The 14,350-nt window shown below is 47.0% G+C and overlaps 1 protein-coding gene and 1 pseudogene across 1 annotated transcript in view; both read right to left on the bottom strand.

The window, feature by feature from the left end:
- Ifrd1 (interferon related developmental regulator 1) overlaps nt 1-7,373 on the bottom strand; it is a 47,103-nt gene extending 39,730 nt beyond the window's left edge. Inside the window, exon 1 of the mRNA XM_023709844.1 lies at nt 7,156-7,373. The gene's annotated coding sequence lies outside the window, so the exon portion shown is untranslated. The remainder of the gene's footprint in view (nt 1-7,155) is intronic.
- A 4,707-nt stretch (nt 7,374-12,080) lies between these two features.
- On the bottom strand, nt 12,081-13,372 carry LOC101578581 (annotated as a pseudogene).
- Between the last annotated feature and the right edge of the window lie 978 nt (nt 13,373-14,350).

Here is a 14,350-nt window from a genome sequence, read left to right as displayed (position 1 = left end):
ATAATTTGTTTATTTATTTATTTTTGTACCTGGCTGGTAATCTGGACTAGGTGATCTAACTTAAAACATTTCAAACTGACATATGTCCTAGCATGCCAACCCAGACAGGACAGGAAACGCTGGTGCTGGGTCTGGTTTGTCAAATGGAAAGCGGGCAGGGCTCTTACGCTGACTTCTCCCTTTGAATTTTCTTGCCATACATGTATACTAAGAGATCAATGAATCTTGGGCTGGAGAGATGGCTTAGCAAAGCCTCAGGGACCCCGGTTCAATCCCCCAGCACCACATGCCAGCCAGCCCTGCCCCCTGGTGGGCTGAGCTGGCCACACACTCTCTCTCTCTCTCTCTCTCTCTCTCTCTCTCTCTCTCTCTCTCATAAATAAAACAATTAAAAAAATTTTTAAAAAAAAGAGATCAATGAATCTTAATTCAAACCACACAATGTTACAACAGCATTCTATGTCCTCATTTACCAATTTTGGGGCAAAAAAGCTTTAAGCAGTAACCTCTGAGCATTGCCTTGGGCTTGCTCAGCTCCCTTTGTGCCTCTTGGTCATTAATGATGGAAGCAGACTTTGGGTCCCCACAGGGAATGCAGGGTGCTGGTCTGGTTGTAGCAGCAGCACAGCTGGAAAATAATGAGCAGAAAATGTCCTGGGATCAAGGACACAAGACAAGAAGACAGGGGCAGGGAGGGGGAGAGAAGAAGGATGAGAGAAGACGAAGGGAGAGAGGAAAGAAATAATAGCAAGGTACATCCACCTCAAGGATTAATTATGCCTGGCACTGGGCTGAGGGAGCTCTGAGGAACTCTCCCTCCTGGCTCTGGGCAGCATCAAGTAGATGCGGAGCACCATGCTGATCTACATGAAAGAGGGTGCTGGGAGAATCTTCTACCTCAGGCTCTGGGCTACAGGAGTAGCCAGAGCTGCTGCAGCAGAAGGTGGAATTAAACTGCACGCAGGTGATCTACATCTTTGATCTCCTCCCTTGCCATCAAGAACTTTCTAACCAGGCCACTCCCACTTAGTCCACCCAAATGTAACAGAGACAGAACATGAATGGAAGTGCAATGAGAGGTAAAGATAGGAAATCAGCCCCGCTCCCAGACAGAGGCTCATCAGTGTGGACTGTGGGTGGACCGGATGTTACTGCTTCTACATTCTCTGGTTTCCAACAAAGATCAAAGCTCATGCCACATGCGGCTGAAAGCAAGCTTCATCTATTACCAAATTCTCCACCTATGCCCTTGACATGCATTGTCTTCTGCCGCTGCAGTCCCCCAAGGTCACAGCATGGCACCAGCTGCTGCCCAGACCCTCGCCTTTGCTGTTCCATCATCCCCAGGTGCCTGCCTGGTCTCTCTATCTGCCCTACTCCAACCCACAGTACGCATCCAGCGGTGCACTCTCAAAAGCACCACAGATGTCCAAAGGCTTGAGGTAATCAATGAGGATGAAAACAGGGCAAACATCACTTTCTCCCAGTGGCTTCACTCCCAGTTTCTTCACCTGTCCCAGGCTGCATCTCCTTGTTTGATGTTGCTTTGGTTATTTATTTTTTTTTCTGTTCTTACGGAAATGATTTTTGCTTTAACAGTGAAGTAATAATGGTGGGCAGCCCCATGTCCTTTTATCGAAAAGGAGTCCTCAGGTCTGGGCAGGTGCCATCAGCCACCTCACACCTTTGACTTCTGTTTCAGGTGTGGGGAAACTGAGGCAGGGCAGAGAAGAAGGGCCTGGGAAATATCGAGTATGAAACACTGGTATCATGCATGGAGGCTGGGAGGTGCATGCTAAGAGTAACTGTCTAAATTTCATTTTATTTCTGTAGCAGTTTTTCTCATAATAGATAAACCTCTTACTAGAGAAACTGAAGGACTCTCAGCAGAAAATTTAAGTAGGCTGCAATTTTTTGTAACATGCGGTTGTACAGCATGTTCTTTTTTAGAAAGATGCTGGCCCCGTCGTATCACTACAGAAAGAAGAATGTGGTGGGTCTGTCTCCTTTATTGAGATTGCTGAGATGATAAATTGATGTTATAAGTCCCATTTTAGTGTGTCTGAGTGATAATCTGTTGAAACAGACGGGACATTATGGGGGGAAAAAAGCTTGAAAGTGAAATTAGATTTTTCATACGCGCGGTAGCAGCTGCTCCGATAACAGAAAAATCCTCAGGAGTAATTTATCAGGTGACAACACAGTGCACAACAGTGAAGACAGTGAGACAGCTTCCAGATGACAGAATGGTCTGGGCCGGCTCGGTGACTGCAGATGAAACTTATAGTATTCCAGACCCTCCAACTTTCAGATGATGACTATTCCAAGACTCATTTTCTGAAATGCAAACTGCCTTTGACTGAATATTGTGAAAAACAGACATTAAGAGTGCTCTCCCTGCCAGTTGTGCCCCACAGGCACAGTCAGGAGGAGCTTTGCAAAGGCCAGAGGGCTTCTGTAGGTGGGGACCTCCCAAACAGCAGTCACCACTGGATTTACACCTTTGCCATTAGACACATCTTTAAAGATAAAGAAGCCTTCGGGGAGATGGCTCAGTGGAATAAGCGCTTCCCTGGCAAGCTCAAGGGACTGAGTTCAATCCCCGGTTCTGCCAAAAAAATAAAAAAAAAAAAATAAGTGAACAGAAGGAGCAGTTTCCAATCTAGCATGAAGACTGCAGGCATTAATAAAGATAAAGAGGGGCTGGTGAGATGGCTCAGTGGTCTGGAGCACCTACTTAGAACAAGCTTAGCAAAGCAAAGGGACCACGGTTCAATCCCCCAGCACCACATGCCAGCCAGGGCCACCCCCTGGTGGGCTGAGCTGGCCACACACACACACACACACACACACACACAAATAAATAAATAAAAATTTAAAAAAAATCTAAAAAAATAAAGATAAAGAAGCCAAACTGCCATAAAAACAGCAGGAAAGTGGATGGCCAACGAGAAACCACGGCATGATCTCAACTACAGCAGCTCCATTATCACCCAGATCTTTAGTAAGGACCACAGATTTAAACCTTTGGAAATGGCTCTTTGACAGCCAGGTTAAGATTATCTTTCTGAAACTGTAAATAACTGCTGTGAAATTAATTTTAGAGAGGAGAGGTCAAGAGCAACCTCAAGGTGAACTTGTCGAGTAGATAAAGGCCATGGACAGGATGATGATAGGTTTGAGGAGAAGACTGGCTGGATGCCAGCTGTTCTGTAGAAAGACTGATCTGGGGGTGGTGGCAAGGAGGGCGAAAGGGGATGGGCAGGAGGAGGTGCTGCTCACACCAGCTGAGAGGGAGCGTGGGCCCTCATGAAAATAAAGGACACAGATGATAGATGGCAACAGGGCTAGGGCCATTGGCACAGCCCACCAAGGAAGCGGCCTGCTGGTCAGGGCTGTCAGCCTTCACAGCAAACGCCCTCCAGGGGTAGGGATAGCAGCAGCCCTAGGCTGTGGTGCTGGCCTGTCCCTGGGGTCCAGCTCTGCATGCTAGAAGCCCCAAGGTCCTCTTCCTCTTGTTTCCCCTTCAGTCACATCATACCCACTTCATTTCCCACACATTTCTTGAATTCACTTCTTTCTTTATTACTAGTGCCAATATCTAAGACCAGCCACCTCTTACTGCTCCACCGCAAATAGTCTCCCAAGAGCTCCCTTGTTTCCACTCTGTTGACCTCACAGGAATCTGTCCTTCACCCAGGGACCCAGGGTACCACCGTACCTAGATGTGGATCTCAGTTTCATGCATCTGGGCAGAAGCCTTCAGGAAGGGCCCAGCAGGACATAGGCCAGGGCTCCGGCCACAGCCAGCCAAAGCCCTCATCAGGGCCAGCCTCAGCCTTTTCCACGCATGGATACCATGCTGATGGGGTTCTTTGCGAACACCTGGACAGTTCTTAAGTCTAGGCTTTGGGTTCCTCGATGATCTCTTGGTATGAAATCATCTTCCTTTCTGTCAGCTCTCCTCCTTTATATCTTCCTTGAAAGACTCATGTTCTCCTGGAAGCCTTCCAACAGCCACCCCTTTATGCCACCATGCCAGTCAGGGGTCTTTAGCACACTGTGGTAGAGTACTGGTTTGAATCTCCCTTTCTGACCCCCCTGCCTCTGAGCTCTTGGAGCGGGGAGCCACCCTGATCCATTCTTGTATCCCCAGCACTTAGCAGAATGTAGACCCAGATATTTTTGAATGAATGCATGAATTAATGACAGATTATAGAGAGGCAAAAAAGCTGAGAACTTAGTCCTGGTGAATGCCCAAGGCTACAGATAGGTCAAGAAGGCAGGGAGAGAATAATAAGAAAAGTAGGTTGAATAATAAGAATAATAAGAAAAGCCCCACGGGCTGGCTTTGCCCTCTTGATGGCCATTTCAGACCGAGCTTCCAAGACACAAGAGATGGACCCAACCCTTCCTAAGAGATTCTTTTTCTTTTTCTTCTGCAGATGCCCCAAATGCCTTGTAGCCAGTATGACTGCATCAGTGCCTGCAGAAACATTTGCTTCTGCTGCAGCAGGCTTTGGACTAACCCCAGATGACTGTGCCCAGCAGCCTCTGGATGACTCGGTAGCCTCCTCTATTACAACCATACGGAGCCCCTTTTCCACCTGTGACCAGGGAGAAAGCACTGTGTGCATCCAAGTCAGCTGTTTCCAGAGCACACTCAAGCACACCCTTAAAGTTTCTTTCACATGGTGCATTTTTGCCTATTCACAGTTTCTATCTTTTTTTTTCCCCACACTTTCTATCTTGAATAGAGCATGCTGAGCCAGTGACTGAGAGCTAGTAATACCCAAAGCTGAAGGTACCAAAACATGAGTAGCATCAGGGGACAAGGGAAAGTGATGAAGAATTGCTAGCGGCTGTAATCTCTGGTGGCCAGTTGAATGCCAGAGGCTTGGTAGCTGCTCACCCCAGGTGGCAAGGAGGGCCACTAATGCTAAACAATCTCACAGCAGCTGGCATTCAAAGCTCAACACGATTAACACTAAAAGACCTGGTACTCACTGGTGCCCAAAGCCCAGAGCTCTTAACACTGAGAGCAGAGCAAGAACCCTTCTAAGAACATCTTAGAAACCTGTGCAGGGGCCCACCACCCGGCACTCTGCCCGAAGAAGGAGGCAGACAGTATGAAGGTTATCAGCAGGCTGGAGAACCAGACAGTGTCTGATTTCTATCTTACATAAAGCCAAGAATCCACATGACCTGGTGACAGTTCCAAGCAGCAGTGAGAGGAAAAGAGGAAGGACAGAGCAAGCCATTGGCACTAGGGAGCTCTGAAGTTGTCCCTGGACAAGTGCACTCCCAGCTGCAGCGCAGGCAGTCTCTAGGCAGTGTTCACGCCCAGCAAAGACTTGGGCGAGTTTCATCCATAAAAGGGAAAGGGAGAGGACTACCATGGACAGCTGATGGGAAGTGGTTCAGTTTACCACGGAGGGTCAGAACTTCCAGTAAAGTAGTAGTAGAAGAAGCAGCTAGATTTCATGGGATTCAAAGTGACTGAACAATAAAAAAAAAAAAAAAAGGAGATTAAAAAAATACAGACCATTTATTGAAATTTAATGATGAAATGGAACAGTAGAACTAGTTATAGAAGGTTTTTTTGAAGGTGGAACAGCTGAGCTTATTTGCAGAGCATAATGGGAAGCAAGATGAGAAACGCCCAAGACCTGGGCCTGGAGACGTCAGCTGTGGTGAGTCAAGAGGGTGCGCTCCTTGTGCGCCTGGAAGAAGGGAGTGGAGCACAGTGGGGGGATGACGGAGACAGGAAGTGAGGCTGGGAAGGGTACCGCGCTGCGGGCTCTCCAGGCTTGCCGGCTGTGGAGCCCCACGCTGCAGACTCTTCCATTCCTAAGCCTATCACAGAAAGAGAACCATAGCATATTACCTAGGGAGCATTCCTCCGTCTCTAATTGTCAAAGTCAATGAACCCACTAGACAAGAGAAGGTATAAAAAAAAAAAAAAAAAAAAAGCAACCAGGAGGTAGCTTAGTTGTCTACGCGCCTGCCTGGCAAGCACAAGGATCTGGGTTCAATCCTCTGGACCACATGCCCTCTGGCGTTGCTGTGCTGAACTGGCTACTGAGTCCAGGAGTGGTGAAGTACGCCTGTAATTCCAGCGCTGGGGAGGCTGAGACAGGAGGATCACTACAAACCCAATCTGCATAGGGAGTCCCTGTACCAAATAAATAAATACATAAAAGATTATTCTTTAAAAATGTATAAAAAAGGAGGGGGAAGGCCAGCCAGATAGCTCAGCATATTAAAGCGCCTGCTTAGGGACTAGGGTTTGATCCCCAGCACCACATGCATGCTGAGCTGGCCCCAGAGTCTGGGCGTGGTGGCTCATTCCTGTAATCCCAACACTGGGGAGGCTGAAAACCAGAGGATCACTACAAGTCCAAGATGTGTAGCAGACCCTGTACCAACTATGTTTAAAAAAAAAAAAAAAAAAAGCATACAAGGAAGAGAGAAACCCTGCCTACCCAGTCTTCCATCTATTTTACACATTCTTCATTCACTACATAAATAAAAATTACTTTCTCTGTTTTCATAGCTGAGGTTATAGACGCAAACAAGACAGTCCTTGCTTTCTTGGAGTCTGCTTTTTGAGGACGGTATGTATATTTCAGCAGTAGCCTTCAGCAGATAGCGCCCTGCGTCTCCTACTTTAGCCAGCAATGTGAGAGTGAGAATTTCAGAGAGAGCAGGAGGCAGGGCACACAGGGGTATGGACACCTCTCCACCTACACCGGTACACTCCAGTCCCTCGTGGGCTTCACGGACGCAGATTCCAACCATAAATCCATGGATCACATACATGGAAAATGGAGGTAACAAAATGTCCCACTTGAAGGGCCCTTAGAAAGTCAACAGTCCTCTCGTTGGCACCACACACATCCACACAGGGCTAAGATCAAGCTACCGTGATTTTCTACGCATGACACATGCTTCCCTCCCTCCATTCTCTCCTCTTCATTGCCTTTGGCCCACTGTCTGCTTCTGGTTCTCTGCACATTCTCTAGGATATGATCTCCAGTGAGCACAGGGGAGAACGTCGCCTCTCAGAAAGTTTGGAGCCGAGTCTCACCCCATGAGCAGGGTTCACCTCTAAGCTTCCATGTCCTCCTCTCAAATGGAGATGGTAAGCCTTACCTTGTGCTCAGCTTCTGAGTTACAGACGTCTGCATAAAGTGCTTCAAGGTTGGTGCCTCCTGATCACCAACCATCATGCTTTAGATAAAGGGTCTTGCATCAGCCGGGAGCCTGACCAGTTCCTGCTTTTGGCTCAAGTGAACAAACAAAGGGTCCAAAGGCACCTCAAATACTGCACCGAGTCCCACTCACACCTTCTGGGGCAACCTTTGGCTTTACAGACCTGCAGTGAGCCAGGAGCCAGAAGGCTAGCGGAGCAGGAGCCTTAGTCAGCCTTGGTAGGGCCCCTCGGCTCCGCCTTCATAATAATAGGCAGTGCTGAGTCATTCTGCCCCCGGGTGGGGTGGGCTGGGTGGGGCTGGGTGTCCTGCTCAGCTCCAGAGAGCATTCCAGGGCCTGCTCCCTCCCGCTGGTCTCCTGACCCACTTACTGCTGACCTTCGCTTTGTCTCAACCCTCTGAATGCTCCAGCCCCTCCCTCACTGGTCCAACTGGTTATTTTCCCTCTCTGGGCTCTCGCCTCCAGATTTCAGTTCTTAAGGCAGAGCTAGGGGAGCAGGCGTCCTCACAGACACGAGGGAATTTCTGCCTTCGAAGCAAGGGATGCGCCTGGAGGAAACAAGTTCCAAAGTTGCTTGAGTAAGTTGCTCAGATTCTTTTAGATGAATCAAATGGCAGGGAGAAGGAAGTAAAGGGAAGACGTACATGAAGTGGAAACCAATGAAAATGAAACTAACAGGAAAACTAGAAGTGTTTTCTAGACTCTAAACTAAACGGGGAGCACAACATCTTAATTCTTTTTTTCTGTCTTTTCACTATGCAGTTCAGGCTGGCCTTGAACTCACTATGTAGCCCATGATAACCTCCAACTCAGCGACCCTCCTGCCTCAGCCTCCCAAGTGCTGGTCTTCCAGGCAGGCACACACCACCGTACCTGGCTTAATTCATTTCTTGTTTGTGTGTTTTGTTTTGTTTTTTGGGGGGGAACCGGGGATTGAACTCAGGCCCTTGTGCTTGCCAGGGAAGCACTTATTCCACTGAGCCATCTCCCCGGCCCCTTCATTTCTTGGCCTCATCTGTGCTAACTAAGGGTGCCAGCAGGGTTCCCTGCCATCTCTCCTCTCTAGCGATTCTCCCTATAATAAGTAACATTTTGGGTAACTGACAGATTCTTGCTCTATACCTAGGAAATGTGAGACGAATCTTGTGTTCATGACTGCACAGCTCCACGGCAAACAGCACACACCATGAGTTACAGAGCTGCTGAGCACTGTCAGAGCAGGAGCAACAAAGGCGATAAGGAGGCACTTTTCAGCATCTTCACTGACTGGGGAGCCTGGGTTGGCAAGAAGTCTTAGCTCCCGAGGTCTTGAGGGAACCAGTCTCAGCCCGTGTCCCGGTCCTACTTCATCGCCTGTGAGACCTGGAGTTGTCAGCAGACTGAATGGTGGCAGATGGCAGCTCTGGCTCCACAGCTTTGCTCGCAACCTGCCCACAGCCCCCACAAAGCGCAGGATGTGGGATGGTTGGGTGCTCTGACCACTTCCTTCCCCTTTTGGGTACCAGCCTCTGAGACTGCATTCTCTCAGCTGCTGGGTGTTTGCTACCCTCAGGTGAGGCAACAATAACTGCCCGCTGGGGCTTCACACCTATCTCCACTCTGGTCAGGAGCATGGCTTAGCACTTCCCCTTTTCCTGCTCCATGTGTGCTCCTCCAGCTCTTTTGGGACAGTCAGAGACCTCCACGGGGAAAACGGGCAGGCACGTTCCTGTTCCCATGGAAAGTATGGTGCGTGTTCTTCCCCATCCTCCACCCTCCTTGACCTCAAAAACCAGGGCTGCCATTTAAGCTGGGATGTCTTGCTGTGGTGTCTCCAAGAACAAACTAGATGAATAAATAAAATATTGGGGATCACCATGGGGAGACACAGGACAGACTCCTGGGACCTTAACTTGTGACCGGCATGATGTATGGGTTATTTTAGGGCAGCCAAGGACTTAAAAGCTGCTTTTGCTAAAAAATGACTCTTTCCTTGCACCAACCAATGTCGGATGGGCAACTAAAAATAGGACAAAACTTGTATCTCTGTCTTCATTTCACGTCTCCTTTATTCCCTCAAAACCTTGAGTCAGATTCCTGCTCTGCATATAGACCTGTTAATAATTTAAGGAGCATCTATTTTAAGACATTTAGGGTTTCTTAGCTATAACATTGCCTAATCTACATCAGTTCTCTTCAAGACTGCGGACACCAGATAAAAGATTTGCGGAGATAATCACCACTTCCTTGGGAATGGTCCCCTAGAGGTCTCCAGTCAGTCACCTGGGATTCTAGCTGAGCTTCAGCAGAACCGAGGCTGCCCCCCCACCCCAGCCTTAAACAGGAGCGCTCGTCTCCTGGGAAGTGGATCAGGCTGAGCGCTCAGCCATATGGCCTTGTCTGGAGCCGCAAACCAGAACTGAAATGTTTATTTATTTATTGTAATTGTTCTGAGACAGAGTCTCACTATGTAGTCCACACTGGTCTTGAGCTCGATTATGTAGCCCAAGCTGGTCTTGAACTCATGGTGATCCTGTTGCCTTAGTCTCCTAAGTGCTGGGATTACAGGCGTGCACCACCATACCCAGCCAGGAATGAAATAATGACCAACTAGACCCAAGCCCCCCTCAGCAACCTCACAGCTGTGGCCTCTACTGAAGGACCAGTTTGATCTTCTCTGTCACAGCTGCGGCCCCAAAACATATGCATGTCAGCTTTTCTTCTCTGAAACTGAAGTCCTGGCCTCATTTTCTGTCACTTTCCAGTTACAACTTCTGTCTCTCAATTCATGCTGTTGCCTGTTTTAATTCCCATTATTGCTGAGGCAAGGACCCACACTACCCAGAGACACTCGGGACAGGAGACTTTCCCAGCAGCGGAGGAGGGTCTGCGCTCTGGCTCACAGAGGCCACGCTGCTGTCCCCTTCCCTGACCTCAAGATTGCTTTTCTTGGCCAGCACTTTACAAGGCTTGCCATCTGCTCAGGAGCTCCTGCAAGTTCTAACTTCAACACTTGTGCCGAAGATCAGGTCCTTGTTTAAATGATTGTTCACATCTGTTTGGAGACTAATTTTTTAAAGCTCTGAGTCTATGTGCTCTATGAATCCTCCTGGCTGTCCATGAAATGAACTGACATAATCTCTTTTAGTTGGATTTTTGCTGTGAGTTATTGTAGAAAAACATGCTGGACAAAGCTATGGAAGAAGGATTGATGTTTAGCTATTAGATTATAGAAATTATTATTTTATTAATAGTTCTGATTATAAAGCTACTATAGAGCCATTTTACAAGTTATAATAGGTCCAGAACATTTGCTCACCAAGGTGAAAAGCATCGTCATTTACCACCCAAGGGCAGCAACTATCCATGTTTTGGTGTATTTCCTTGACTTAATTGCCCTAGAAATTCTAGTAGAAATAGTGAGCCTATTTTTTTTTGGTGATAGTGCCCTTTAGTGACGAATTGGCATTGTGATAGGCATGTGACATGCATATTTCCTAATATTTAAAACAATGTAGAAGAATAAGAGATGCAAAAATTATAGAAGCGGAATCCTAGGATGGTAAGTAGTCATTTGTGCGAGTAGGACTCCGGACCTGCTCCACTCTCGGAGCAAAACTTTAAAGAAGTCGATGGTAAACGCAAGCCTTTCACATGTTTCATGGAGAAAATGAATTGCAGAGCGAGGGGTGTGGGGAGGTGGATGCTCTTCTCAGTGGTATCAAATCTCCTCTGTTTATCATTAAACCAGACCTGCTGAAAGAAATTCCTTCCTCTGTATGTGGCCATTTTAAAAGAAATTTATTTTTCTCTATATCCAAAGCCCTGCTGCCTGATCTCCTAAGCTGACTAGAAAGGAATAGAGAGCTGCTCTTGACCGGCCGCAGAGCTGCACAGGGGGGAGTGTACTAAGGAGAGGGAGAGTAAATGTCAGGCACTTGCGGCCACTTTAAACTCAGTGGGAGCCCTGACAATGTCTTGGCGGCTAGGCTCTGCCAGCTGCACGTGAAGTCACAGCAGCAGGCGCCAGGTCCATTGTCCATACTTGATTAGTGAAGACAGAAATGTACTTGTCCTTCTGCTAAAAAACACCCAGGCTCAGATACGCACGCGAAGGCAGTGTCCGCGCTGGCCCTGTGCCAGAGCTTGGAGGCTTTAAGTAAGCGCATGCTCCTTGCCTACAGGAGTCTCCTTCATTCAACACAAATCGATCACCCACTAGGTGCTGGACCTTGTCTAAGCCGTATGGATCTATCAGTGGAGAGAACAGATAGAACCCCTGCTACGTGGAGCGGACTGTTAGTGGGGCGAGAAAGACAACAGACCACAAAGATGGTGGAAGAAAGCTCTGCAAATTCTATAGCCTCTCATGGTGGGGTGGAGAGCAAAAGCGCAACTGAAGAACTGGCACGCAGAGGCCACCCAGAGCGGGCACGCACCCTCCTCCTCTGGATTCATCTTCAGTTCTTTGGTTTCCTACATCAGTTCACTTTCCCTCTACTTCCATTTCATTCACTTACGTTTAATTGTTCAGTGAGTCAAACATTTACATTCATCAATATATTTTTATTTTTGAAATTTTTTTTCAAGTGACCAAAATCAAATCTTTATTTTTATAACTGTATAAATGTGATCCAAATATGTCCCCCACTAGTTTTTTTCCAAAGGAAACATGCTATAAATAAGCAAACTACATGTGCTCCCTGGTGAGTATGGACCTCCCCAGGTCTCTCTGGGTTTAGTTACAGACCACTCACTGTGATAGATTTTTAGTGTAAAGCACAGCATGAGGTTAAGCCAGTCTAGCTTCTGCGCACACGGTGCACTTCTGGCTGACAATGGAGAGCAAGCTGCAGCGTTACTCCTTAGCTAGGCCGCATCCAGCCTTAAATAGCACCGATGTCAGTGTCGTCATCCTTGTTTTCCGACTTCACAGTTTCAACCTTCGGCATGCTGGCAGTTTTCGAATAGACCACCTCAGTGTTTTCATCCTCCTCCTCATCTTCACCACCGGAAGAGTCTTCCTCTGCCTCCTTCAGCCATTTTATAAATGGCTCCACTTTGACATGAACCTCTTTGGCAAGTTCTTTTGAAATGTACTTCTTAAAAGTCTTTTCTGACCAGCTGATGACGACCTCCTCTTCCACCACGTCTGCCTCATACATCTCCGAGATGTGCGGGATCTTGGAGAGGAGCTGAGCCTGACGCACGGCCGCCACACACTCCAAACCATGAAGAAGGCACCGCTGAGCTTTTTTGTTGTCGCGACAGAATCTGAGGAAATGACGCCCGTATTTCTTAATTTGTTCTCTAATCTTCTCTTAAAAAAAAACTTCAATCAGAACAGGAGGGCCCATGGCTTTTACATCTAGTCTTTCTGCTTCAGCAACAATTTCTTTGTCAAATGAATTAATAATGCCCTCTTCTTTCTTTTTCTTAACAAAATCCAACAGGATATTTGCATGCTCTTCCACAGTTCTTTCCAGATCGTCACTGAGTGTCAAGACTTTGGCACGGTCACTGATTTCGTCCATCCTGTGCCGCTGCGCCTCCTCAGTTGTATCCCCACCCCAGTCATCGTCCTCCTCCTCCTCCACAGCCCGAGGGGCGGGCTCATTTCACTTCGGGGTGGGGTGGGGTGGGGGTCTCACTGCTGGACACTGAGCCATTTTCCTTGTCTTTGCCTTTTCTGTTCTTCTTTTCCTTTTCTTTCTTTCCTGTACTGTCACTATTCTTAGGTGGGTTTTTGAGAATGAATGTGCAGAGTTGATGATGTGTGTCAAGCATGCCTCGATAGCCGCAGGCTTTACAAGAATTACCTATTGTTTGTTTCTTTGGATTCACATGCACATCTGTTTCAGGATTCTCACACTCAGGACAGAGAACAAATTTTTTAATGAATCCATCCAACGTGTCTTGCAGCTTATTCGCCTCATGAGATCCATTGACAATGTACCGGTCATTCTTGACATCAAACTGGGTCTGTGCTCCCAGCTCACAACCAAAGTATTTGGTGGGATACATTGGAGGCCGACTAAGCAAGTGCCTTTGCAACGTCAACCATGTTGACTATAACTGTCTTGATTCCGTTTTCTTTGCCCTCAACCTTGGCAATCAGACAGCACATCTTGTAGTGATAGAACTGGTCTGAAATGCTGCGGTTGACGTTGATAGACATTTTGGCTTATTAGTGACTTCATCAATAAGATGAAGAGATCTTTGATTATAACTTTTTGGTAGCTTCTGTCTGGAGAAGAAGGGATGACATAAACGACTGCAAGAGTTCTCGGTCTCTGACATGAAAAAGTTTTCACCACTGAGGCTGTAAGCTTCTTGCTTGTATGCTGTTTCCCCAGTACAGGTACCAGTGGCTGCGCAACAGCTTGTTTTCGTCAAATAAAGACATAAACCCAACGCGGCTCGCCCTGGACTGGGAGGAAGAGGCGCTGGAAAGCGGGTCCGGAGCGGCGGGGCTGGCGGCCAGCGGAGAGGCGGCCGGGCAGGTGCCGCCACCGAGCAGCGGGAGGGGCTGTCCCAGGGATGACCTCCGAGTCTGGCGACTTCTGGAATGTTCTCGCTCTGATATATTTTTAAAAATGTCACCTCCATTTCTTCTTTTTTGTTCCATAATTTTATTGAGAAACAAATAGCAATGAGACAGTTTCAAACCAAACTGGTAGGACAGTTTCAATAATTAACACATTGCATACATTCTTCCTAGTGATTAATTGTTGTACAAGATGCTGACTTGATATCCTATTTACACCTCCATTTCTTCTTAACCCCTCTTCCTGTCTTTTCTCAGAAATCATCCCTGCTGATTTTTTAATTTATTCTTCCAAGATTTTTACTTTTGACAAAAATAAGGAAATAATCTTATTTCCCCTCCCTTCTTATACCAGATTGCTTTCTATACATAACTTTTATTTACTCATCTATTCTTGCATCATAAATCTTGGTCTTTTTTTTCCAAAATTTTATTGATAAACAGTAATGAGACAGTTTCAAATCAAATCGGAAGTACAGTTTCAACAAATAACACACTGCATATGTTCTTCTTAATGGTTAATTGCTGTACAAGATGCGGACTTGAGATCCTATTTACAAACACCATTAGAACAAATCATTCTATTCATTAAGAGAGTGCAACTATATA

The sequence above is a fragment of the Octodon degus genome, unplaced genomic scaffold, assembly GCF_000260255.1.
Source record: "Octodon degus isolate 3935 unplaced genomic scaffold, OctDeg1.0 scaffold00015, whole genome shotgun sequence".
In the NCBI taxonomy this organism is placed as follows: Eukaryota; Metazoa; Chordata; class Mammalia; order Rodentia; family Octodontidae; genus Octodon; species Octodon degus.
The sequence above is the reverse complement of the archived record's forward strand: the minus strand, read 5'-3'. Positions and strand labels throughout refer to the sequence as shown.